At 43.3% G+C, this 25,306-nt stretch overlaps 1 long non-coding RNA gene across 8 annotated transcripts in view; it reads right to left on the bottom strand.

The window, feature by feature from the left end:
- LOC129539197 (uncharacterized) overlaps positions 1 to 25,306 on the bottom strand; it is a 60,933-nt gene that overhangs the window by 3,614 nt on the left and 32,013 nt on the right. For 7 of the 8 annotated variants that reach the window (XR_008682414.2, XR_016038561.1, XR_016038560.1 and 4 more), the window contains one exon: positions 9,910 to 10,057. This is a non-coding gene — a long non-coding RNA (uncharacterized LOC129539197). Of the gene's footprint in view, positions 1 to 4,574; positions 4,695 to 9,909; positions 10,058 to 25,306 lie in introns of all 8 variants that reach the window. The other variant, XR_016038559.1, reaches the window with a different exon arrangement.

The following is a 25,306-nucleotide window of genomic DNA, read 5'->3' as shown; positions in this document are numbered from 1 at the left end:
TCCATGGGGGTGGGAATGGGGAGAAGGACACAGCACAGAGTTGAGTTTAGGCAGAAAGGGCTCCTTTGTGAACTCTGCTAATGATTTAGTCCTGCCCTGACTTGAGCCCCTGGCAGCCCCTAAGGCAGGTGCTTCAGTGGACTCCTTACCTTGCCAAAGTCTCAGGAGTGGGATGGGATGTGGAAGGCAGATACTCACTGTGACCTCCAACTTCTGCTGACTGCCTGGTCTGGAGTGACCAGCCCGTCCAGATAACAGATGACTGATGCAGCACTGACCCTGACCACACCCAAGGCCAGGAACTTGATCAGGCAGGTTCAAGGGCATTAATGGACATAGTGGGTTGGAAGAATTAAAATCTGGATCATATCAGATGTTTGGCAGTCCTTACCAAAGTCAGACTCTGGTGAGAATGTGAACAGGAATCCAGAATCAAAGACCTAAAAACTAACAAAAAACCTGCCAACCCACGGACATTTCCCAGTCCAGGTTGGTATTATGATTTGAAAGGTCCTAAGGACATGACTGAGCAACTGAACTGAACTGAACTGAAGGAAGGTCCCCAGGTTCCCCTTCCTATCTAGTGAAATGATGCCTAAAATTCACAAATGAGATCCCTCTTCCTTTCACTGCACTCCCTCTACTTTGGGCAGGCTGGGTGGAGTTGGGTAGAGCTGGGACCAGTGTTATTCTGAGTTGCTGACACTCTCTTCCACCCCCAGTGCAGATGAAGGCTCTGAGAATGAAGTGTGATGGGGCAGGTGCAAGAGTCGACAGAAGTAATAATGAGGAAGTAACTTTCTAATAATGCCTGCACCTGATTCTATTGACAATCTAGACTTTTAGGTCTCTCTCCCTAACCCCACCAAACACATCTGGGTTCACTCTTTGGAAACAGTGAGCTGCTTCTTCAAAGTACCCATCACTCCCTGCCACCCAAGACCTACGAGGTAGGATACTTTCAGGATAGGCTCTTTGTAGGCTCAAAGACTATGTATTAGTGATTAACTCAAAACCTCCCTCTGTGGTTTCCTCTGTATAAATGGTGACATAGTAGAAAGCCTGGTGTATTTTGATGTGATCTGTCAGACTCTTAGAAGTCCTCCTTCCAAAAATATCCTCCTTGCTCCAGACCCACCTGGCACCTAAAATTTCACCATTAGAGGTACTTAAAGTAATTCAGTAGGTCTCTTGGAAAACAAAAAGATTTCCTGATTCAGGGTAAGGGTGGGGGATTAGCGAGGAGAAGTCACGTAAGAACAAATCAGTGGTAGCCTCTGAATTCCTATGCACCACCTGAAGGGTTTAGAGGTAGCAATCCAGTGTGGGAAGAGGAGTTGGGGTGGGAAAGCAGGAGGGCTGTAGGGTCTATTCATTTTTCACAGTGAATACAGGGGTTTCAATTACATTATATATTTATTTGGGATGGCTTTGGCAAGGGACTGAGAAAGACCTGGGATGCTAAAGACTCCTCCATAAACCATCCTGTGATGCTAACACTGCAACAAAAGAAACAAGCAGAGCTCTAAGACCTTGGAAATCAAGACACAGGAGTCCTGGACTTGGGGTCGGGAGTGAGTGGGTAGGGTGAGAAGGGGGCACGGATGGAAGAGAACACCAAATTCAATCCCTCCCCCTCTTGGTCACTTTGCTTGTCAGAGGCAGGCAAACACCCCAAGGCTCAGCTGAGGAATACCCAAGAGGGTCTTGAGTCCTCAGAATTCTCTGCAGGGTACCCTCTCTGGAGGAGGCCTTGAATAGAAGTGCGGACCCGGGCCAAGAAAGACAGAAGGGCAGAGTAAACTGTGGGCTGGACTGTCTGGTCACGTGATGAGATCTCACTGCTTCTGGTCCTGTAATTTCTGTCCCCCTCCTCCTCTGGTCTTCTCCCTCTCCTCCTTTCCCCTCCCTCTGCTCTATTTTCATTTGGTTAAAATAGATGCAAACTCTGGTCTTTTCTATTTTTAATACCTAGCCATTACATAATCCACACTGTAATTGCTGACTTGAAAAAGTACTGGCAACAGTAGAAAATCCCCCGAGTTTTAAACAGGAAAAGGATTATTACAGCACAAAAGCCTTTGGCAGTTTTACTGACTGGTAAACCGTCTGTAGTCGTCACTTGCCAGTGGAAGTCACATGGGCCTTGGGAAACACTCCCCATCGCAGGGAAAGCAGGCTGGGGGAAGGGAAGAACCACAGCCTTGGCTGGGAGGGGGAGGCTTTGTGTGGCGAGGTGGGGGTGGGACCATGCCCTGGAGCTCCTGCTGGGCCCTGTCCAGAGGGGAGGGAGGAAGGAGTGAGGTTCAGGATACCCGTCCCCTCCTCCCAGGGCCACCTTTTATTGCTTTTGTTTCTGGTTAAGACAGTCAAGTCTCCAATATCCCCAACCTCTCCCTCATTGACTGCCTGGGTCTTCTTACAGTCTCCAACATGTTTCTGGGCAAGCCTGAGTGAGGGTGGACTATCCCAGTTAAATAGATGATTTCATAAAAACAAAGGAGCAAGCAAGACTGCATGTTAATCACACAGATCTGACCCACTCCTCTGCAAAGCTTTCCACAGATTAAGTCAACCACCACACTATTTAATTCCTCAATAAAATGCTCTAATAACAACATAAGCACTAAAGGTTTGATAAAGGGCTTCCCAACCAAATTGAAATTAACTATCTCATTTAAGACAAAAATTCTGTGTGTTGGTGGTGTGGGTAGTGTAGGAAATACAAAGGGGATAGGGACCGCTTTCCCCGCTTTTGCCAATTCTGCCACAATCCTAACCCCAATAATCAAGGAGCATCAGTCCAATCTGTGTAACTATTCATGTCAATTCATTCCATAAACATCTGCTGAATGCCACATGATGGACTAGTTGTTGGGGATATAACATTTAGTAAAATCACTGCCCTCATAGAACTGCCAGGTCAATGAGGGAGACAGAGACATTAATCAAAATATTGCATGCACATATCATTATTAACTATGATGATGTATTATAAGGAAAAAGCATAGAACACTAGGGGCACTTAGAACAGAAAGACCAGATAGGTACCTAGGGACTGCAGGGTTCTTTAAATTCAGCATCCCATCTTCCTTCCCATTCCCTCCCTCCTTCCCGTTTTTTCCATATAGAGAAGATAATGCTAGGTTCCTTATGGGCTACTTGATACACAGAGCAAACTAAAAATTTAGCACTGTAAGACAAAAGGTCATGTTAAGAAAAGCCAAACCACACTTTACAATGAGAACTACACATAATTCATGACACGAAGTAAGACTCAATCAGCTGCAGGTGTCAAAAATCCAAATCAAACTTTCAAAATGAAAAAAAGGGGGTGGGAGGAAGCCTCAGTTCAGTTCAGTTCAGTCGCTCAGTCATGTCTGACTCTTTGTGACCCCATGAATCACAGCAAGCCAGGCCTCCCTGTCCATCACCAACTCCCGGAGTTCACTCAAACTCATGCCCACAGAGTCGGTGATGCCATCCAGCCATCTCATTCTCGGTCGTCCCTGTCTCCTCCTACCCCCAATCCCTCCTAGCATCAAGACTCTTTTCCAGTGAGTCAACTCGTCGCATGAGGTGGCCAAAGTATTGTAGTTTCAGCTTTAGCATCAGTCCTTCCAATGAACACCCAGGATTGATCCCTTTAGAATGGACTGGCTGGATCTCCTCGCAGTACAAGGGACTCTCAAGAGTCTTCTCCGAGCACCACAGTTCAAAAGCATCAATTCTTCGGCGATCAGCTTTCTTCACAGTCCAACTCTCACATCCATACGTGACCACTGGAAAAACCATAGCCTTGACTAGACGGACCCTTGGTTGGCAAAGTAATGTCTCTGCTTTTTAATATGCTATCTAGGTTGGTCATAACTTTCCTTCCCAGGAGTAAGCGTCTTTTAATTTCCTGGCTGCAATCAGCATCTGTAGTGATTTTGGAGCCCAAAAAAAATAAAGTCTGACACTGTTTCCACTGTTTCCCCATCTACTTCCCATGAAGTGATAGGACCAGATGCCATGATCTTCGTTTTCTGAATGTTGAGCTTCAAGCCAAACTTTTCACTCTCCTTTTTCACCCTCATCAAGAGGCCTTTGAGTTCCTCTTCACTTTCTGCCATAAGGGTGGTGTCATCTGCATATCTGAGATTATTGATATTTCTCCCGGCAGCCTAGACCCACGTAAATGAGATACCCAGACTTAAGACTAGCTTCAGGCATGATTAGATCTCTGGTGCTCGAAAGATGTCATTAGTCTCCATTTCTAGATCTTGCAGCTCAGCTTTCACCTGTGTTGTCTTCAGAATTCCCCCTGAGGTACCAAGATGGTCACCAACAACCTCAGGATTACATACATTCCAGAGGCTTAGCAACCCAGTTGGAAAAGAAATGAGAATTCATTTAACAGTTTCAATGAAAATCCAGAGTCCCAACTGGCCTGTATTTGAGACCATGCCCTTCTCAGACTGGCACAGTCAGGTGTCCTCCACCTAGAACCAAAGAATGGACTCAACTCCATCATAACTGATCTGAGAATAGGAAGGAGGTGATCCCTCAAAGGAAAATCGAGGTGCTCTTACCTAAGAAAGGAGAATGATGCTGGGCAGTCAAAGCCCATGATCTCTACTGTCCTCAAAGTTTGTAATTAAGTGGATGTTAAGAAGAAACAACAGGTTCTTCCATCAACTGGGTCTTTCTTCCTGAGGAATGAGCAAGAGTGCTTATTTAGTGTGGCACTGACTGGATCTGCCCTGTTCCCAATCCAGCTACATGGAGACCTTGGCATCTTTAGGGCACTCAATGGAATCTTAATATTCACTGAGGTACTTGCTCAGAGCAGTCTTCAAGTCTCACACCTCGTGAAAGACTTCTCCTTCTCCTCCCTTCACTCCCTACTCAGTGCTGGCAGGGCTGTGAAGGCCACAGCTCTCTTTGGCTTTGACAAGTGTCCTCAGGGTCTGTGTAAATTACATGAAAGAAAGGGAATGACAAGCCCTTTGTTGGGAAGTTTTGCTTCCCTTTTGGAGTCTGAATTGAAAACAGCTTCCTGCTGGGCAGGAAGGGGAGTATCAGGATAGTTCCTGGAGCACCCAACCAATAGACCCCCACAGAAGATTTTGGGGTGGGGGGTGGATCACTGTCAAACATTCTACAAGTTACACAGCACTACAGCAATCATATGTCAGCTGCAACCACCTTGTCCATGTCCTTATAAAAGCTGCCTGGGCCCCCCTATCCAATACCCTCCCACAATTTCTGCAAATTCCCAGCAGCTAATGCTTTTTTCCTCGCCATGGGCTCCGAAATCACTGCAGATGGTGACTGAAGCCATGAAATTAAAAAGACGCTTGCTCCTTGGAAGAAAAGCTATGACAAACCTAGACAGCATATTAAAATGCAGAGACATTACTTTGCCAACAAATGTCCGTCCAGTCAAAGCTATGGTTTTTCCGTAGTCACATATGGATGTGAGAGTTGGACCATAAAGAAAGCTGAGTGCCGAGGAACTGATGCTTTTGAACTGTTGGAGAAGACTCTTGAGAGTCCCTTGGACTGCAAGGAGATCAAATTAGTCAATCCTAAAGGAAATCTGCAGTCCATGGGGTTGCTACAAGTCAGACATGACTGAGCGACTTCACTTTCACTTTTCACTTTCAGGCATTGGAGAAGGAAATGGCAACCCACTCCAGTGTTCTTGCCTGGAGAATCCCAGGGACGGTGGAGCCTGGTGGGCTGCCATCTATGGGGTCGCACAGAGTCGGACACGACTGAAGTGACTTAGCAGCAGCAGCAAAGGAAATCAACCCTGAATGTTCATTGGAAGGACTAATGCTGAAACTGAAGCTCCAGTACTTTGGCCACCTGATGCAAAGAGCCAACTCATTAGAGAAGACCCTGATGCTGGGAAAGATTGGAGGACAGGAGAAGCTGATGACAGAGGATGAGATGGTTGGATGGCATCACCAACTCAAAGGACATGGGTCTGAGCAAGCTCCAGGAGGTGGTGAAGGACAGGGAAGCCTGGCGTGCTGCAGTCCGTGGGGTCACACAGAGTTGGACACAACTGAGCAACTGAACAACAACAAGAGAAGCCATCACAATTAGAAGTCCATGTCCCTCAACAAAGAACAGCCCGTGTGTAGCAATGACGATTCAGCAAAGCCAAAAATAAATAAAAATAAATGAATACAATTAAAAAAAAAAGAATACAGCCTTAAATATTGTGTAACCTAAAGGAATCCTCTAACAAAATTTAAGACAAGATGAATACATTCCAAATCAAATAAATGAGAACATTAAAAATAAATAAGTAAATACGGAGGGGTCTTCCCTGGCAGTCCAGTGGTTAAGAATCCACTTTGCAATTCAAGGGATACTGGTTCAAACCCTGGTTCAGGATGATCCCACATACTGTGGAGCAACTAAGCCTAAGAGTTACGACTGTTGAGCCCATACACTGGAACTACCGAGCCCGCATGCCTAGAGCCTGTGCACCACAAGAGAAGCCACCACAATGAGAAATCCACAAACTGCGATGAAGAGTGGCCCTGCTCGCTGCAACCAGAGAAAGCCTGTGTGTAGCAAACAGACCTCCCACAGCCAAAAAGCAAAATAAGTAAATAGATCTTTTAAAAAATAAATACATAAATAGGAACATTCTGGTCATATTGCTCTGTACTTGCTTTTTTCTTTTTTAGGGGTGGTGGATATGAATTTATTTACATTCAGGCCTTACACAGGTATAAAAGTCACGTTTTGTGACAAATTTAAAATGAAAACAAAGTTGGAAATGTCCCCAAAAAACTCAGAACCCCTATTTCCACTGACCCCTATTTTCACAGTCCTGTGGGGTATACTTGCTTTTTTCACTGATAGAGAAGCTATTGTTATGTTTTCATGGCCACACAGCATTTCAGTCCCTACTCATGGATATTTACCAATGCAAGGAGCATTCTCATCCAGAGAACACTGTGCTCAAGAATAAGCACTTCTTTAAGTGAAACTTAGTTTGCCCCACTGTGACTTGTCTACTTGTATTCTTTGCCCATTTTCTACAGTCTGTTGTCTTATCGTTATTGATTTTTAGAAACCCTTTATATATTAATTAATTCACTATTACATACATCCTAAAAATTCCTCCCAGCCTGTTGACTGTCTTCTATCTTTGTTTATGTTAGCTGTGTCACACAGTAGTTTCTCATTTTTATTTGGCAAAAGCAATCACGAACAATTTAGAAAGTACTGTCATGGGTGCAATGCGCTTGAAGCTCTGAGCCACACAGCCTCTTCTGCTGGGGACCACAGAGCTGTGCTTAGTAGGTTCCTGTGGTGAAATGGCTGAGTAAGCAATCATTTTCTGGCTGTACATACCTGCTTTTACAGCCACGATGGTGGTGTACATTAGTCAAGAAAAAAGCAAAAGAAATGTGAAAATTTTACTTGCTTGCTCATTTTCATCTATTAGAAGGCTTCTTTCTTAAACGTTTGAGTAATGTACTAACAATGTCAAAGAAATCCTGAGCCACTGAAAATCCAAAAACATCTTTATAAACAATAATCTAAGTATTTCCAGACCCTTTCAAACTGTGGGCTTTAGGGCATTATTTGCTGTCACTGCAGAGGGAAAAAATACATTCCAAACCCCACAGGAATAGAAGGCTCAAGAGTCCAATAACTCCTAGTATTTCAAGCAAGAAACCATTAAAGTTTCCCCTCAGCCTTTCACAGAAGATAAGCATTGGCCCCACACTGATCCTTTACTGTTAATAAACCCTAGTGGCCAAAAGGGATTTTTCCCTGCAAGAGTACTTAGTACTTGCTGCAAAGTCTGCCTACAGACCCAGTACTCTGTGGAGGCCGTCCCATTTGGCCAGAACTACCTGCCTCCCCAGTGCTAAAACTCTGTGGTATTCAGCCAGCTGTGCAGAAGGCAGGACTAAAAGATGCTTCTGGACATCTTTTCCCTAGTTGAAACCTGACACTCCTTAAGGAACTTGGTTTCTGGACAATGAAGATTCTGCCGTAAGATCATCCTTCAGTACCCAGTGGTATCCAAAGGAGAAACAGATGGTCTGTCTCAGTGTTGTTTTATTCCTATAACTTAAAAAAAAAAAAAAAAACCTCCCTTGGCTGAGGTCTATACCAAACAACTATGCTCTTCCTCCTCACTGTTACTAACCTCTTTCTCATCAAGGACTTTGCCTCCTTGATCAGTCTGCCTTTCCACTTCAAGTCAGACCTTCTGCCTGCTCACGATCTCCTATGTCTTCCGATATATAGGACCTCTTCTCATCTCATCTACGGCTGCTTCTTCAACTTCACTGAGGCTTCCAGCCTTTCGATACCCACCTCCCTCATCACTTTGCTGCCTATCAATCCTCTCCTAGATTCACTTCTTTCTCTAGTCAACTAGATGACCACTCTGCTACTAATATCCCAGATTCCTCCTACTCCAAGTCTTTCATTTGCCTACAGAACACAGCTCCTATCTGAATATGAATATACTCTGCTTTAACCCCCAAGTTGCTGAGTGGGCATTGCTAAAGCAATCATTAGATATGAGGGCTGCTCCCTCCAGAAAGTTGCTGCTTCCAATATTAATTGGGTCTTCAGCACTGTTCAGTTATCCTCCCACGTGTCTCCAGATCACTCCATGAGCACGACAGCTTTTAAAAACCATGCCGCTATCCCCACTCTCCCACCTGCTCCTGGCAGATGACCTCAATTTCTGCTGCCCAGAGAACACATAGCCCAACAGAAGGAAAATGTCTCTCCAAAATCTTACCAAACCCTTCTGCCCATCACACCCCTCGCCCCAACACCATGCCCCTCGCCCTGATCAAATGAGACTTGACAGTGCTCAACAGAGTGCTAGCAAAAGGTAGGAAAGCAATAGATGGTGGTGTGGTGGTGATACAGTTAAAATCAGCAACGGCCTTGTCTTTTGTTCAGTTCAAGTTTAATCTCCCTACCGGTGCTTTGGATACAGCAGACCCTTCTCCCCAGGAGACTTGCTCAACAATTGTTATTCTCTTTTCTATCTTCAACTTCTCCTTCTCTACTTTTTCCCCACAGCACAAGATCATGCTTAGGTCTCAAAAAATAAATAGACCTCCCTAGATCCTGTGTCCCCCCTTCCCTAACACTCCTCTCTTCAAACAAGCTTCTTGAAAGAGCAGCCTCCCTGACTAGGTCCACCCTTGCCCCCAGCTGCCAGCGGTAGAGATACTATCTAATAAAAGAGAGTGGACTCCTCTTATTTACCAAAGGTCTGTTCTTTGGAAAACTGCTTTAGAGATTAGCAAAGAAACAGTGAAAAGAAATATACTGTGTTGCTATTGATTCTGAATTTTAATAATATGAATGAGGAGAATAGATTTCCCTTTGTAATGAACACCACCTCTGACTAGGGTGCAAACAAGTTTATTTAGTGTTAGACAAACCGGTTTTCACAAAACTTCCCTGATTGTCTAGATCCAAAAGCTAAACATAATCTTTCCTCTCTGAGTTCCCACAGCATTAGTCTTACACCTGTCATACCCTATCACTTTATATCAAATTATCACATAACTCTACAGTTAATAAGTAATTGATAAATGCGTAAACTTTACAAGTATAGACTGGATAATTTTAACAATAAATCAATCTACTCAACCAATTAACTCAGGATCCTTGAAGATCCTCCATGACATTTTGCTAACTTAGTAAAGTTGCATTCAGTCATTCACAACCCGTAATAAAGGTTTTCACTTATTTAAAGTCGTCTTAAGAATATCAAATACTAAGACGTTACCATGTCATTTGGTGTTCAGACTGAAAAGACCAAGGTAAAAATCAATGGGGGCAGGAATTACCCAATCTGAGGGATGTGAGCAGAGCATTCCAGGGGAAGGAACGCATTTTTCCCTCCCTTACCTGAAAAATGGCCCAAGAAATGTTCCTCAAGCAGGGACTGAGACTTCCCCTCGCGCAGTGTCTGCTTCAATTCCTTTCACATAATCTGAGCATTCGAAGCACAGGCGCCACTTCGCCATTCCTAGACCTCCCGTAGTTTTGTTCATTTCTGAAACAAGGAAATTTGTCTAGAAAATCTCCAACATTTTTCCTGATGCAAATAACTGCACATTATTTAAAGCATGAAAATAAAATCTGATTTTGAAAAGCAGGTTTAATGCTTAAAAAAAAAAACACAGTGGTAAATCCTTTTGTGAATATGAAAAATCTCCATGTCCTTGTCTCCCAACCACCCTCAACATGAGATCATCTGTATGAAATTGGTAATTCTCCTAAAGCACAACACAGGGACTGGCGTCAGATACTTCACTACTGAAGTACTGACATTCCTGCGCCCACAGTCCCTCTGGAGAAGCCAGGCTTTAATCCTCACCAAGGCAGAAATATGGGCTTGGAGGACTGTGTAAAGGTAAGAAGGTGGCCAGGAAAGCATGCCAGGAAACACAGGGCAGGGCCAGGTGACAGGCCCCGGTCCCCCTGGAGCCAGAGCCTCCTGCTTTAACCTTGTAGAGGGCATAATTTCCAGCCAGGCCAAAAATCACCAGGGGCACACAGCCAGAGGGCAGCGCCAGGCTGGGTAAGCAAACGCCAGGGATGAGCCTAAGAGGCTCCTGATTTAGAATCCAAGCAGTGAGGAGGGAAGGGTGGTGGAGAGCCTCCTACAGACGATTTATAAAGTAGCTGCCTTCTTTGAGAAAGATCCAGGTTGCCAACAGGAATTCTCCTACCTCCATGGGCCTCTCACTTGCCCCACAGACCATCTGAGCAGGCTGATTTTCTTTAGGAGGAGAGATCATGTGACTGTGACTCAAGTCACACTAGCATACTGACTTTGGAAATGTCCTTCTCTGTGGAGTCACCAGCTCAGAGCAGAAGCTTCCCATGGTGCCATTTCCTCCCTCCCTGCTACAAAATCTTGAGTCTTAAGACTTGTCCCCAAACCACTTAGCCAAGTTATAATATGAGGTTGTAGGAAGAATGCTCTACACAACTCAGCATGCCTTGGGCAAAAGATTCCTTCAGCCCTTCACACGATCGCTCTCTCACTCACTTATCCACTCAACCACCCACTGTTTCCAAGCACTATGACTGCCCACTATGCTCCAAGCACTCAGCTGCAAGGATGCCCTACAGGACTCGTAGCAGACAGCAGTCTGTCAACTGCCTAAGAACATCTCTAAAGTGGACCCTGGTGACCCAGAACTTCTGACAGAAGACAACTGCTTTTTGTGTCTATGCTATCAGGACCAGTTAAACAATTTCATCCCATAAATATGATTGTCAGTTGGGAAACTGAAATGACTTAAGAGACGTCTGATTTTCTACTCATTGAAGTCAGTCTTTTTTGGCTCTCTACGAGCTAGTGCATACATAAGTAAGTTACCATGTCATTACAAAAGTAAACAAACCTAATGATGTCACACACACACAAAGAAACTCTTTTTTTCATGTAATTAGTTAAGCTTCTTCATGTAATTAGTTAAGTTCCTTCATGAATCTAAGTAAATATGCTTTTATTGTAATGCTCTCAAAAGAATGAAGCCAGAATCTCATGAACTACCAAGTTACCACACAAACTCTGCTGTAAGCAAACTGCAACCTTACTTAAAATACTTCAAGCTATTTATGAATAGATTAGGACTTTTCCCCCTTGAATTCAATGGAACATCCAACGTTCTCTGGTTAGAGGACTATCAGGGCCGACAAGGGATAGGGGACAGGGCAGTGACTATGAATACCATGGTGTCTTCCCTGGTTCTCATCTTCCTCCCACCTCTTAATCGTAGGTACCACTATACCCAGGCTACAGCTTTTGCTCTAGTTTTTCCCTCTTTGGAAAATTCATCTCTAAGTGACAGAGAGTGAAGACATGAGAAATGGAATTTGAGGCCTGTATCCTATGGCTCAGTGGGTAAAGAATCTGCCTGCAATGCAGGAGACACAGGAGATGCAGGTTTGATCCCTGAGTCAGGAAGATCCCCTGGAGGAGGAAATGGCAACCCGCTCCAGTATCCTTGCCTGAAAAATCCCACAGTTAAGAGGAGCCTGGCAGGCTACATCCAAAAGTTGCAAAGAGTCAGATGTGAGTGAGCACACACATACTAGATCTCTGGGCTTCACTGATAGCTCAGTTGGTAAAGAATCCACCTGCAATGCAGCAGGTGGATTCCTGGGCCAGGAAGACCTGCTGGAGAAAGGACAGGCTACCCGTTCCAGCATTCTTTGGCTTCCCTTGTGGCTCAGTTGGTAGAATCCACCTGCAATGTGGGAGAGCTGGGTTCGATCCCTGGGTTGGCAAGACCCCCTGGAGGAGGGAAAGGCTACCCACTCCAGGATTCCGGCCTGGATCGTATAGTCCATGGGATCACAAAGAGTTGGACACGTCTGAGCGGCTTTCACTTCGCATACCTTAGTTTGGGCTTTACAGGTGGTGCCAGTGATAAAGAACCTGCCTGCCAATGCAAGATATATAAGAGACATGGGTTCAGCCCCTGGGTCAGGAAGATCTTCTGGAGGAGGGTATGGCAACCCACCCCAGTATTCTTGCCTGGAGAATCCCAATGGCCAGAGAAGCCTGATGGAAAGGAGGAGCCATAAGGTCACAAAGAGTCAGATACAACTCAAGTGACTGAGCACGCAAGCATACCTTAGTTAGTCCTAATTTTACTAACTGAACTTCAGTTCTATGAAGGAGTAAAAAAAAAATAACATAGTATACAGGATTGTGTTAAATAAGCTGCTGCACATAATGGCCTTTGTAAATGGCAGAGATTTTAAGTAACGATATTACTGCCCAATCCTACCTCTCCTCAAGCTCTGTTCTTAGGTTCCAAATGAGACCAATGCCACATTCCTCTCCAGAGTCTCTCAAGAATGCTGACAGGAAAGGTATAACCAAGTACGACCCACCCCATCCCCAAGAATTTCAAGTGTGTCAAATTTAGAGCCCCCACTTTCACCTATTACCTCTCTTTTTACATGTAATTTTTTCTTTAAATGGGAATCCCCAGCCTTAAGAACATTTCCTTTCAGATGTACCTCGAGCCCTTCAAGTTCAACCCCAAGAAACAAGTTTGTCTCCTCTTCTAGAAAGAGTGCTTCTCCTTTCCAGTTACCCCTGTATCTGTCACTACGAGTAGTTGTCCAACTTCACAGGGTAAACAGACACCTTGGCATTATCAGTGACTTATTTTTTCTTCTTTATCCACTTCCTGCCTGAGAGATGATCGGATCAGTGGTTTCTTCTATGAAGTGCCCTTCAGATTAGTTCTTTTCCTTATAATCCCACTGTTTACCCCAGTTGATGCCTTATTATTTCATATTTCAGGCCTACACTGCCACTATAGCTTCCTAACTTGTTTCCCTAACCGAATTTTTCACTTCATTCATTTCATACATTCACACTATAAAACTTTCTACTTTTATCACCACTATTCATTACCCAGCTCAACAAGGTTAAAAAAAAACAACACAAAAACTGCCCGGTTTCAGCCCACCCTCAAGTCAGAATCTATTTACTATTTCAGATATTGTTATAATTGTTCTATTTCTAAAATTTATTTTAAAATTTATTTAAAATTGCAGGATAACTGCTTTACAATGTTGTATTGGTCTCTGCCACAGAACAACATGCATCAGCCATGTATACTTCTGTCCCCTCTCTGCTGAACTCCCCCCACCCTCCCGGCCCATCCTCCAGGCTGTCACAGAGCCAGGCTGATTACACTACAATTTACCACTAGTTTTCCCTGTGTTACACTGCAATTTACCACTAGTTTTCTGTTTTACACATGGTAATGTACATGTTTCAATGCTACTCTCTCAACTCGTTATTTCCTAATTTTTTTTTAAGTGGCTATTTTTTTCTGAATCAGAAAAGATAATTTGTTAATGCGTTGCATGATTTTTAAAATATATCTGCATAGTCATGACTATATCTCAACTGAAACAGGTTCATATGCTATACATTTTTTCATGCATCTGTTATAGCCATCTTTCTGTGTCAATAATTAAAGATTTACTTCATGTATCATTATATGGACATACCACAATTGATTTGACCAATCCCTTACCAATGGCTATTTCGATTGCTTTATAGACTCTGTAATAGTAAATATCCTCAAATATGTATCTCTATACATTTACCATTGGATGAATACCTAGAATTTGAATTGCTGGTTTAAGACCAGGTGTACCTTAAATCTGATACGTATCACCAAACTGAACTTCAGAGAAAATGTGTTAATATTCATTCCCAGCAACAGAATGTAAGTTCTTCTTTCCTCCAGCCCTCACCAGCAATAAATATTTTCTTCTTTTTAAATTTATCAGTCTAAATATAGAATGATATTGAAAAATGGTATCTCATTTCTGTTTTTGTTTTCTGGATTATAAATGAAACAACCTTTCTCCATATTCTTTATTAATCACTTGTACTTATTTTTCTATGACTTTTCTCACTTTCTTGTGTTTTTTTCCTATTTATAAGAGTTTACAAAAAAAAAAAAAGAGTTTACAAATTAAGAATTTTGCACACATTAGAAATATGCTGAAAACTCTTTTTAACCAGTTAACATCTACTTCTTATTTTGCTTATGGTGTTTATTGTGATTTTTAAAAACTAATTCACCACATTTTTTCCTTTATGGTTTCTGCCTTTGTTACCACACTAAAAAAACTATTTTCAAGTACAATTATCACTTTATGTAAAAATCTTTAACACAACACTGCAAATCAACTATACTCCAGTAAAAATTACTTTTAAAAATAAAATAAAAATAAATATCAGGTTGGCCAAAAAGTTCTTTTGGGTTTTTCCATAAGATTTTATGAACAAACTTTTTGGCCAACCCAATAATAAGAAATAAAAGTAAATAAAAGTATTTATCCAGAATTTATTTTACTAGAAGGTGACAGAGATTTTCTCTGAAATGGTTAGATATTTGTCCAAAACACTATCCCTTCCCACTGAATGTAGGTCCGTTTCTGGACTTCCTAATCTATGCTGAGCACCACTCCCTAACAAGAATTCTTCTTTCCAGTTAGACGAGTTCTTTCATTGCCCACAATAGGTTTTATGTAGGTTTCTGCTTATATTCACATTGTTGCCCTTTCTCTTATACCTCCTCTGCACAGATCCTTCAAAGCAAAACCATTTCTGGGTTAAGAAGAAGTAAACACTATTTAAAACAAGAAATAGTTCCAAACAAGAAAAGATAATGTACATATAAGAGGTTCTAAAAATCCTTTGTGTGGCTAAGCAGATGAGCTTTTTATTAAGCGGAGTCCTTCAGTGGATCTTGGCTATACGAGGTGAATTTGGGAGGGCGAGTTAAGAGTTAAATTATTTTGCATAATAGGAGTAAGTATCTGCAGTGCTTAGTAGTAACAGAGTAAGGATGGTTTGCAAAGGAAAGAGAGAGAAGATTGTAAGAGACACCAAGGCCACATACAGTAATAATGATGGATCTCTAATACAAAGGTGGGCAAAGTACTTTAAGGGACAGGGGGAGTCAGTGTTAGAATTCAAGTTGCTTACTTTGCTGAAACGTAAATACTCTCCACTACGCCAAACTTTAACAAAATCTGCTACACACACAAAGCTGGGAGATATCGGAGTTCTACCATCCGAGTCAATGTGGATGGAAACAGGAACAGCAACTTGAGACACTAAGACCATCTACAATCTGAACGAATTTAATGGAAGCAAGAACTCAAAATCAGTGACCATAAATGTAAGAGTTCCCAGGAACATGGTGAATTCTGGGTGAAGGAATCAGAGTTCCCACAAGTTGCACGATGACACTTCGAGCCAAAAGTTTAAAGGAAAAGACAGTTCTAGGCTAACTAACAGATTACACTAGGACATTCAAGTCCTCAGAACCTTTTGAACAGAATCAAACTGCACAAGGTACATTAGTGCCGAGCAGAAGCAGCTCATGGGGGAGGTGATAATTACTCAACCTGCACAAGAAACAAACTGCGAGTTACTTGCCCCATCCCTCTACCATTGCACACGCTTCCAAAGAGGTCTTCCGGTCCCTAACCCACCTCAGGTGTCCTTAGTCAACTCTCACCTCTTTAACGAAGCTTCCTCTCGAAGGGTTGTAGCCCTCGGATGCTTCCTTTCCAGAACTTCCATTTTACTTAAAATCTAAATCTCACATTACCTTTAATTATTTTTTCTGTTAACTTCTCTATGGAATTCAACTATACATGCCGTGTAGACAAGAAATTTAAGAAAAGGAAAAGAAAAAATAAACAAACCATCTAGACACATCCTAAACATTATTCTCAGAGCCTATTAAATTCCTGGTAGGGGAACAGCACAAAACAGTGATTCAGAAGCAAGTTTACTAATCACCCTGGATGGCGATGCTCCTAAATCAAGGATCAAAGGAAGAGGAGTAGGGATAAGAAGAAATGAGGGAACAGGGAAAAGAGGATGCTTTGATGACCAATGTAATTTGACTTGGGACATGTAGAGTTTAAAAAGGCTAAGAGCTATCCAGGTTATGGTATCAATAGTGTTTGGTAATCTTGAGTCAGGAACTAAGAGAGACTTAAATTGGAGATAAGAGATCTGATAAGTTTTTGATAAGCATCAGTTCAGTTCAGTCGCTCAGTCGTGTCCGACTCTCCGCGACCCCATGAATCACAGCACGCCAGACCTCCCTGTCCATCACCAACTCCCGGAGTTCACTCAAACTCATGTCCACAGAGTCGGTGATGCCATCCAGCCATCTCATTCTCCGTCGTCCCCTTTTCCTCCCGCCCCCAACCTTTCCCAGCATCAGAGTCTTTTCCAGTGAGTCAACTCGTCGCATGAGGTGGCCAAAGTATTGCAGTTTCAGCTTTAGCATCAGTCCCTCCAATGAACATCCAGGATTGATCTCCTCTAGAATGGACTGGTTGGATCTCCTTGCAGTATAAGGGACTCTCAAAAGTCTTCTCTAACACCACAGTTCAAAAGCATTGATTCTTCGGCGGTCAGCCTTCTTCCCAGTCCAACTCTCACATCCATACATGACCACTGGAAAAACCATTGCCTTGACTAGACGGACCTTGGTTGGCAAAGTAATGTCTCTGCTTTTTAATATACTATCTAGGTTGGTCATAACTTTCCTTCCAAGGAGCAAGCGTCTTTTAATTTCATGGCTGCAATCAGCATCTGCAGTGATTTTGGAGCCCAAAAAAACAAAGTCTGACACTGTTTCCACTGTTTTTCCATCTATTTCCCATGAAGTGATGGGACCAGATGCCATGATCTTTGTTTTCTGAATGTTGAGCTTCAAGCCAACCTTTTCACTCTCCTCTTTCACTTTCATCAAGAGGCTTTTGAGTTCCTCTTCACTTTCTGCCATAAGGGTAGTGTCATCTGCATATCTGAGGTTATTGATATTTCTCCCGGCAATCTTGATTCCAGCTTGTGCTTCTTCCAGCCCAGCGTTCCTCATGATGTACTCTGCATATAAGTTAAATAAGCAAGGTGACAATATACAACCTTGACGTACACCTTTTCCTATTTGGAACCAGTCTGTTGCTCCATGTCCAGTTCTAACAGTTGCTTCCTGACCTGCATACAGGTTTCTCAAGAGGCAGGTCAGGTGGTCTGGGATTCCCATCTCTTTCAGAATGTTCCACAGTTTATTGTGATCGACACAGTCAAAGGCTTTGGCATAGTCAATAAAGCAGAAATAGATGTTTTTCTGAAACTCTCTTGCTTTCTCCATGATCCAGCGGATGTTGGCAATTTGATCTCTGGTGCCTCTGCCTTTTCTAAAACCTGCTTGAACATCTGGGAGTTCACGGTTTATATACTGCTGAAGCCTGGCTTGATAGCATAGATGACATCAACCAGGGATAGTTTATGAAGGGAGCACAGAAATGGACCAAGGAAAGAATCTTAGGAAATGTCTTTATCACAGGAAAGACTAGTTGGAGAAAGTAAGCCTTCTGCAATTATAGACCAACTAATAATTATAAATACCTACAGACTGACCAAATAACTGACTGACTCTATTTAAGATCTTTAAATGTCCATTACAAGCCCTTTCCCACTTCCTGCAAGTGAACTCACTCCCTGATCTTCACAGTTAAAACCATGGTCTTTCACAGGACGTGGTAGAAATGCACAATTGACAACAGGCCTTCAAGGCCTCTAAGGTGGGGCTTTGTGGATGGAGGATGCTATCTGTTGCTGTTCAGAGAACACCAAACCTAAGGGAAGGTTCAACACTGAGCCTTTCCATCTAGTTTATGATTAGCTCAGCCAACTGAGTTAATAAGGCCAGCCAACCAAAGATCTCACTGATGACAGTAAAGACATATATACCAGGGTCCCAAAAGGCCTGAATCAGGAGTCTTAGTGATTTATATCTGCTTCAAGTGGTCTTTTCCTATCCTGGCTGAGAATAATATTCACAGGGAGTAACTGACTTCCTTTTCCAGCTATGTCCTTTGCACTCAGTCACCCACCCTGGCAGATTTAAATGAGCCTTCACCTGCAAGACTGCCCTGCCCAGAACATGGGTTTATCTTCACTGAAGGGGTGAAAAAAATTATTATAGTCTGGACTGCCCATGAGCTATAAAAGAAGAGGGATTTCATAGGCAAAGTAGAAAATTTATAATGTCATCCGTTCAGTTCAGTCGCTCAGTCGTGTCCGACTCTTTGTGACCCCATGAATCACAGCACGCCAGGCCTCCCTGTACACCACCAACTCCCGGAGTTCACTCAAACTCATGTCCATCGAGTCGGTGATGCCATACAGCCATCTCATTCTCTGTCGTCCCCTTCTCCTCCTGCCCCCAATCCCTCCCAGCATCAGGGTCTTTTCCAATGAGTCAACTCATCGCATGAGATGGCCAAAGTATTGGAGTTTCAGCTTTAGCATCAGTCCTTCCAATGAACACCCACGACTGATCTCCTTTAGGATGGACTGGTTGGATCTCCTTGCAGTCCAAGGGACTCTCAAGAGTCTTCTCCAGCACCATAGTTCAAAAGCATCAATTCTTCGGCAATCAGCTTTCTTCACAGTCCAACTCTCACATCCACACATGACCACTGGAAAAACCATAGCCTTGACTAGACAGACCTTTGTTGGCAAAGTAACGTCTCTGCTTTTTAATATGCTGTCCAGGTTGGTCATAACTTTCCTTCCAAGGAGTAAGCATCTTTTAATTTCACGGCTGCAGTCAGCATCCGCAGTGATTTGGAGCCCCCCAAAATTAAGTCTGACACTGTTTCCACTGTTTCCCCATCTATTGCCCATGAAATGATGGGACCAGATGTCATGATCTTAGTTTTCTGAATGTTGAGCTTGAAGCCAACTTTTTCACTCTCCTCTTTCACTTTCATCAAGAGGCTTTTTAGTTCCTCTTCACTTTCTGCCATGAGGGTGATGTCATCTGCATATCTGAGGTTATTGATATTTCTCCCGGCAATCTTGATTCCAGCTTGTGCTTCTTCCAGCCCAGCGTTTCTCATGATGTACTCTTCGTATAAGTTAAATAAGCAGGGTGATAATATACAGCCTTGACGTACCCCTTTTCCTATTTGGAACCAGTCCATTGTTCCATGTCCAGTTCTGTTGCTTCCTGACCTGCATATAGGTTTCTCAAGAGGCAGGTCGGGTGGTCTGGTATTCCCATCTCTTTCAGAATTTTCCAGTTTGTTGTGATCCACACAGTCAAAGACTTTGGCATAGTCAATAAAGCAGAAATAGATGCTTTTCTGGAACTCTCTTGCTTTCTCCATGATCCAGCGGATGTTGGCAATTTGATCTCTGGTGCCTCTGCCTTTTCTAAAACCTGCTTGAACATCTGGGAGTTCACAGTTCACCTATTGCTGAAGCCTGGCTTGGAGAATTTTGAGCATGACTTTACTAGCTGTGTGAGATGAGTGCAGTTGTGCGGTAGTTTGAGCATTCTTTGGCATTGCCTTTCTTTGGGATTGGAATGAAAACTGACCTTTTCCAGTCCTGTGGCCACTGCTGAGTTTTCCAAATTTGCTGGCATATTGAGTATAGCACTTTCACAGCATCATCTTTCAGGATTTGAAATAGCTCAACTGGAATTCCATCACCTCCACTAACTTTGTTTGCAGTGATGCTTTCTAAGTCATATACATTCCATACGAATGAGCTCCGTCCCACTTAGCACTGATGCCCATATGTAAAGTAAAATCCTGAACTAGCAGTGAGACTGGAGACTAGTGCGGAGATGAACTAGTGCCAGAGTGGGGGACATGGGATGCTCAAAAGTGCTACAGAAATCCCAGAAGAGGTCAAAGCCAGGGAAAAAGCCTCAGAGAAGCCCTCCTTCCTTGGATCTAGAAGCCAGTGGTTTCTGTGGCCATGATGGCATTATCCATTTCAACTGGATGAAAGGAGAAGAGGATGTAAAAGTGGGAGAAATAATGTAGCATCCCTACCTTCTTCTCCACCTGGGGCTCCACTCCAGATCAGAGCTGGCCTTATGCAGACACACAGTAAGCAATCAAACACATGATGTGATTCCAGCAGAGAGACGGATGGGTAGCAGGTGCTCAGAGGACATTTGTTGAATGAGGAGCCCCAGGAGAGATTTCCCTACCCAAGAGAATTTTTCTCATTGACTGTCACATTACCTTCACCTAGAATTCCTTCATTTAACATCCACTGGTTTGGGATAAAGTCTTGTACTTTCCGAAAACTGTGCCCCACCAAACACTATATTCTGTCAGATTTTAACAAACATTCCTTCAGTCAAAGAAAAAAAAAAAGGTTCTTTAGTTAAGTCAGTCTAGAAAATGCTGTATTCTCCATCTCCCTTTTTGAGCTTTATAAATGCATATTAAAAGCTCTTTCTGAGGCAGAGGCAGCTGGAGAGCTAACACGAAATTCAGGACAAGGGCTTGGCTACGCCTAAGAGCTTTGTTCCAGAAGCACAACTAAACAGATCAGCAAGACGTCCGATCAGCCCAAAGAGCAGCAGACAAAGTTCAGAGTAGTCAACACGAGGAGATCAGTGCATGGGCAGAACTTTACCTGCCGAAGTCTACCTGTAAGAAAAGGAAAAGGGACCCGGCCTGAAAGAGGCTGGAAAGCAAAGGCCACAGTCCCTGTGTTGTAGTCCTGGACAGGGCTAGTGGCTCCTCCGGGAAAAGCCAAAATACAGGTCAAATGGAGAAGAGGCAGAGACTAGCAGACCAGACCTATCACTCAGGGCATATGCCCAGGAGTCCCTCCCTAGGGGAGCACTGGCTTCAAAATTCTTATGGTCAGCAGATCCAACTACATGACTAGATCTTGCATGTGAGGCTGAGGTGGTTGGAGAGAGAGGTAGACGTGTGGTATAACCAGAAACTTCCAAAAAGTTGTGCTCATTCCAGTAAGGAACATGATCCATTCTAAATCAAACTTTAGGGGGTGAGGGGTGGAGACCACTCTTTAGGTGGTCCTCTAGGGAAATGTTCCAAAAGAAGTAAGAACTTCAGAGGCCTGAATGGAGCCAAAAGTCTGATCCAAAGAAAATGCTCTGGAAATATGGGTAGAAATGTGGACAGAGTTAAAGTTGAAGCCTGAGGGTGAATGGCATCCATGAATTCAATTGTGAGGAGTTGAGAAAAGCACTGAGATTTGAGCTGTCAAAGACTCCCTGGGATGTGTGGATTACCAATTACAAAGGCATTTTGAGAGGCTTTGTAAATGGTAAATGAAAAATGAACAGTCAACCAGGAGTGAATTCAATTCAGAACAGTTAAAGATCTAACTCATAGGTGCTATGCTGGCATCTCTAGCTTAGTTATTTTGGCTCCACAAATTAGTGAACAAGGGGAAACTGCACCTTTGTATTGACGCCTCAATTGCTTTGTCACTGCTGTGGCCATGGCTTATTTTACTTCCTGGTAAAGCCTGATCTCAGCACAGTGCATTGGGAAATCAAGACCAGAAGCTGTCCATGACCAGTGGCCACAGAGGAAGCGCCCTACCTATGTCATCATCAGTGGCTTCTTTTGCGCCACCATTTTACACCGTTTCTGGGAAGCTGCCTCCTGCTTCCTAAGATCTGTGATGGCCTTGTCTGAGGACATCAGAGAAAACCACAGACTCAAAGGCCCTACATGCCTTGTCACATTCTGCTCGTCAGCTGTTCTCCAGACAACATCATGACTGCACAGCCGGGAAACTGGTGGGGAAAGCTCAAACCCAGCTCCTCCTCGAGCACGAGAGCCTCCATTCTCACCACTTTCAGCATCTTGTCTTTCCTCAGGCAAAACTGTAAAGAACACAAAATGGTTCTTGGGGACCCAACCTCTCCTTTCAGGGCCCTAATTTCAATTTCAATGGTGAATCCTTCCCATCACTATGACTAGGGGCACAATCCTTTCTCCCCTCTGTTCGTGCCTTAGTCTAGTTCTCAGAAATCAATCTTAAGAACTCATTCATACTTCCACTTACATGACCAAGATGTTTCATAATCAAACCCTTCCCTGGAGTCTTTTCATTTTTAATAGGGTCTCAAAAAGCTTACATCAAGGGGGAAAAATATCACTGGTAGAATTCCAAGCAATAACAAATAGTTGAGAAGTCTTTGAGGGGCAAGATGTATTCTTAGTGCCCCCTGAAATTATATCACTTGACAGACCAGCCATCTCTTCTTATTTCATCACCTGACACTAAAGCTGTCTCCTCTGCCAGCCCAGAGGCCAGGCTCCCCTGGATCTGGGCCAACACTCACCGCCATCTGGTCTCCCTTGGAAAGGCAAAAGAGAGACACCTCTTGTTTACTCAGTAATAATTCACTGTAATAGTCATGTAACAGGTGCCACCAGCTCCCAATACACGCAGTAAGGCCACACCACACCCTCATCTCTGCCGCCATCACGGCATCTTCCCTAGAACACACCAACATATTTTATTTGGATGATAGGAAGGCCCTCTTAAACTGTACACCAGTGTTACCAGTGGTGTTTTGACAGTGTAAGTTACACTACAATGAAGACCTAAAGGCAAAGAACAAAGGCTTTTTTTTTAATCCTTCCCTACAGTCAACTGGTGACTTTCCCACGTAAGTTGTTGCAGCACATCTACATACAGAACCCAGTCCTATTCTACAAACAGGGTGCTCTGGCTAAACACGTCTAAACAAGCAGAACTGTGAAGTAAAGAAAGGTGGCATCTTCCGATCTTCTCTTCTTTCCCTACCCTCCTTTCTCCAATCTTGTCAGAGACAGAAGAGCTCTATGAAAACAGTGTGGGCTTTGGAACTGGACAGACCTGGGGAGAATCAAATCCTAACTCAGGCTTTCATAAGCTGTCTGACCTTGGGCAAGTTACCTAACTCCTTTGACTTTCAGTTTGCCCATGTGCAAAAATGGAGATAATATTTCATTGATTTGCATTATGATAACTAAATGAAAACATATACAAAACCCTCTAATTTATGTCTGGCTCTCCAGAGATATGTTTGTTCTTCCTAATCTGGCTCAGTAAGTACGTGGTCCCTTCATGTTCCTTTCTGGTTGTCCAAGGTGTGTGCCCCACACAAACTTTCCCTTCCTTTTCCTAAACCCTATCAAAGTTCCCATTCCTCACAAGAGCTGATCTAAATCACTCTGCTAAAAGGAAAGCAATTCTGATAAAATGAACTCAAGTAAAACACGGATGATACTGCTGGGGTTCCTATATTAACTCTGTGGGGGATGTTTCTCCATTTTAAAAAAAGTACGGAAGTTCAAATGAAAGGGAGGATTTCTAATAATGAGACTCTCTGAGAGGACAGGAAACCAGCGTGTTGGCCTCTTTCCCTGCAAGCACAAACTCTTGTGCTAAGGATGAGAAACCTTAGCACTACAGAACACCATCTCCAATTGCTGAACATCACACCTCAAATCAACAGGTCCAGAATAGAACTTGGGAGCCCTGGTTACTCCTTCTGCTCTGGCCAGCACATACTACTTCCTCAGCCAAGAAGTTACGGTGGAGCTTTTTTTCCTAGGAGGTTTCCAACCCTATTTTAAACTCTATGGAATCAAGCAGTAACAGGATGTGATTACATTTATAGCTTTGGAACAGCCTATTTGAGGCCTGAGCTCCACTTCCAAATGGTCTCAACAAGCCCATATTAATATAGGGGCAAAGTGGGCCTGAATCTTGACTTCTTTCTCAGTGATCTAGGAAGGAAGGACAAAGGGAAATTTCTGGACTTTCCACATACAGAATCATGAAAGCAGATTACATTTCATTTATTATAGATTTAATTTACTACAATGAAAAATGGCCTAAGTGTAATCACTTGGCAATGCTAAGGTAAGGACTTCTCTGATAGCGCAATGGGTAAGAATCTGCCTGCCAATGCAGGGGACATGGGTTCGATCCCTGGTCTGGGAAGATTCTACATGCCACAGAGCAACAAAGCCTGTGGACTACACCTTCTGAGCTATCGCTCTAGAGCCTGCAAGCCGCAACTACTGAAACCCATGTACTCTAAGGCCTGTGAACCGCCAACTACTGAGCCCGTGTATGGCCACTACTAAAGCCCTTGCACCCTAGAACCTGTGTTCCACAAAAAGAGAAACCACCACAGTGAGAAGCTCAGGCACTGCAACAAAGAGACAGCCCACCCGCCACAACTAGAGAAAGCCCATGTGCAGCAACAAAGACCCAGTGCAACCAAAAATAAAACAAACAGAACTTTTAAAATGCTATGCTGACTCTAAATCCCAATTCAGCATGGGAATTCTCACTGTGAGGAGCCCTGTAGCAGTGTACACGTTCTATGTGACTTTCTTGACAAGTCCCCAGGGAGCCCAGAGCACTAGACCAGGCTGGGCTCTCAGAGGTCTGGACACCATTGGGGGATGAAAAGGGCTGGCTGGTAGGTTCAGCAGATGGAATTACGAGGAAATGAAGGTGAAACTCAGGGCCAGGGAAGAGCTGATTCAGGCAGTATTACCTGACAGCACATGCTCAGGGAACTGGGAAAGCAGAAACAACAATAACAAATGTTTTAAATTATTTTCTATTCATCCAGGTAGTCATTATGGTAAATATCAAAATTTTGCTGGATTTCCCTTATACTTTGCTAGACCTCCTTATACTTATTTTGTGTTTAATATTGTTTCTGAAATATATACTGAGGGCTGAAATTATGAGGAACGTCATAATCTTCCAATGAACATTAATCTGAGCAAACTCCAAAAGAAAGTGAAAAGACAGGGAAGACTGGCATGCTGCAGTCCATGGGGTCCCGAAGAATCAGACATGACTTAGCAACTGAACAACAACAACAGTAACAACCATAATCTTCCCATT

Source organism: Moschus berezovskii, chromosome 11 (genome assembly GCF_049115385.1).
Source record: "Moschus berezovskii isolate FMDL1 chromosome 11, NW_MosBer_1.0, whole genome shotgun sequence".
NCBI classification, from domain to species: Eukaryota; Metazoa; Chordata; class Mammalia; order Artiodactyla; family Moschidae; genus Moschus; species Moschus berezovskii.
Note: the sequence above shows the minus strand (reverse complement) of the source record. Positions and strands in the feature narration are given on the sequence as shown.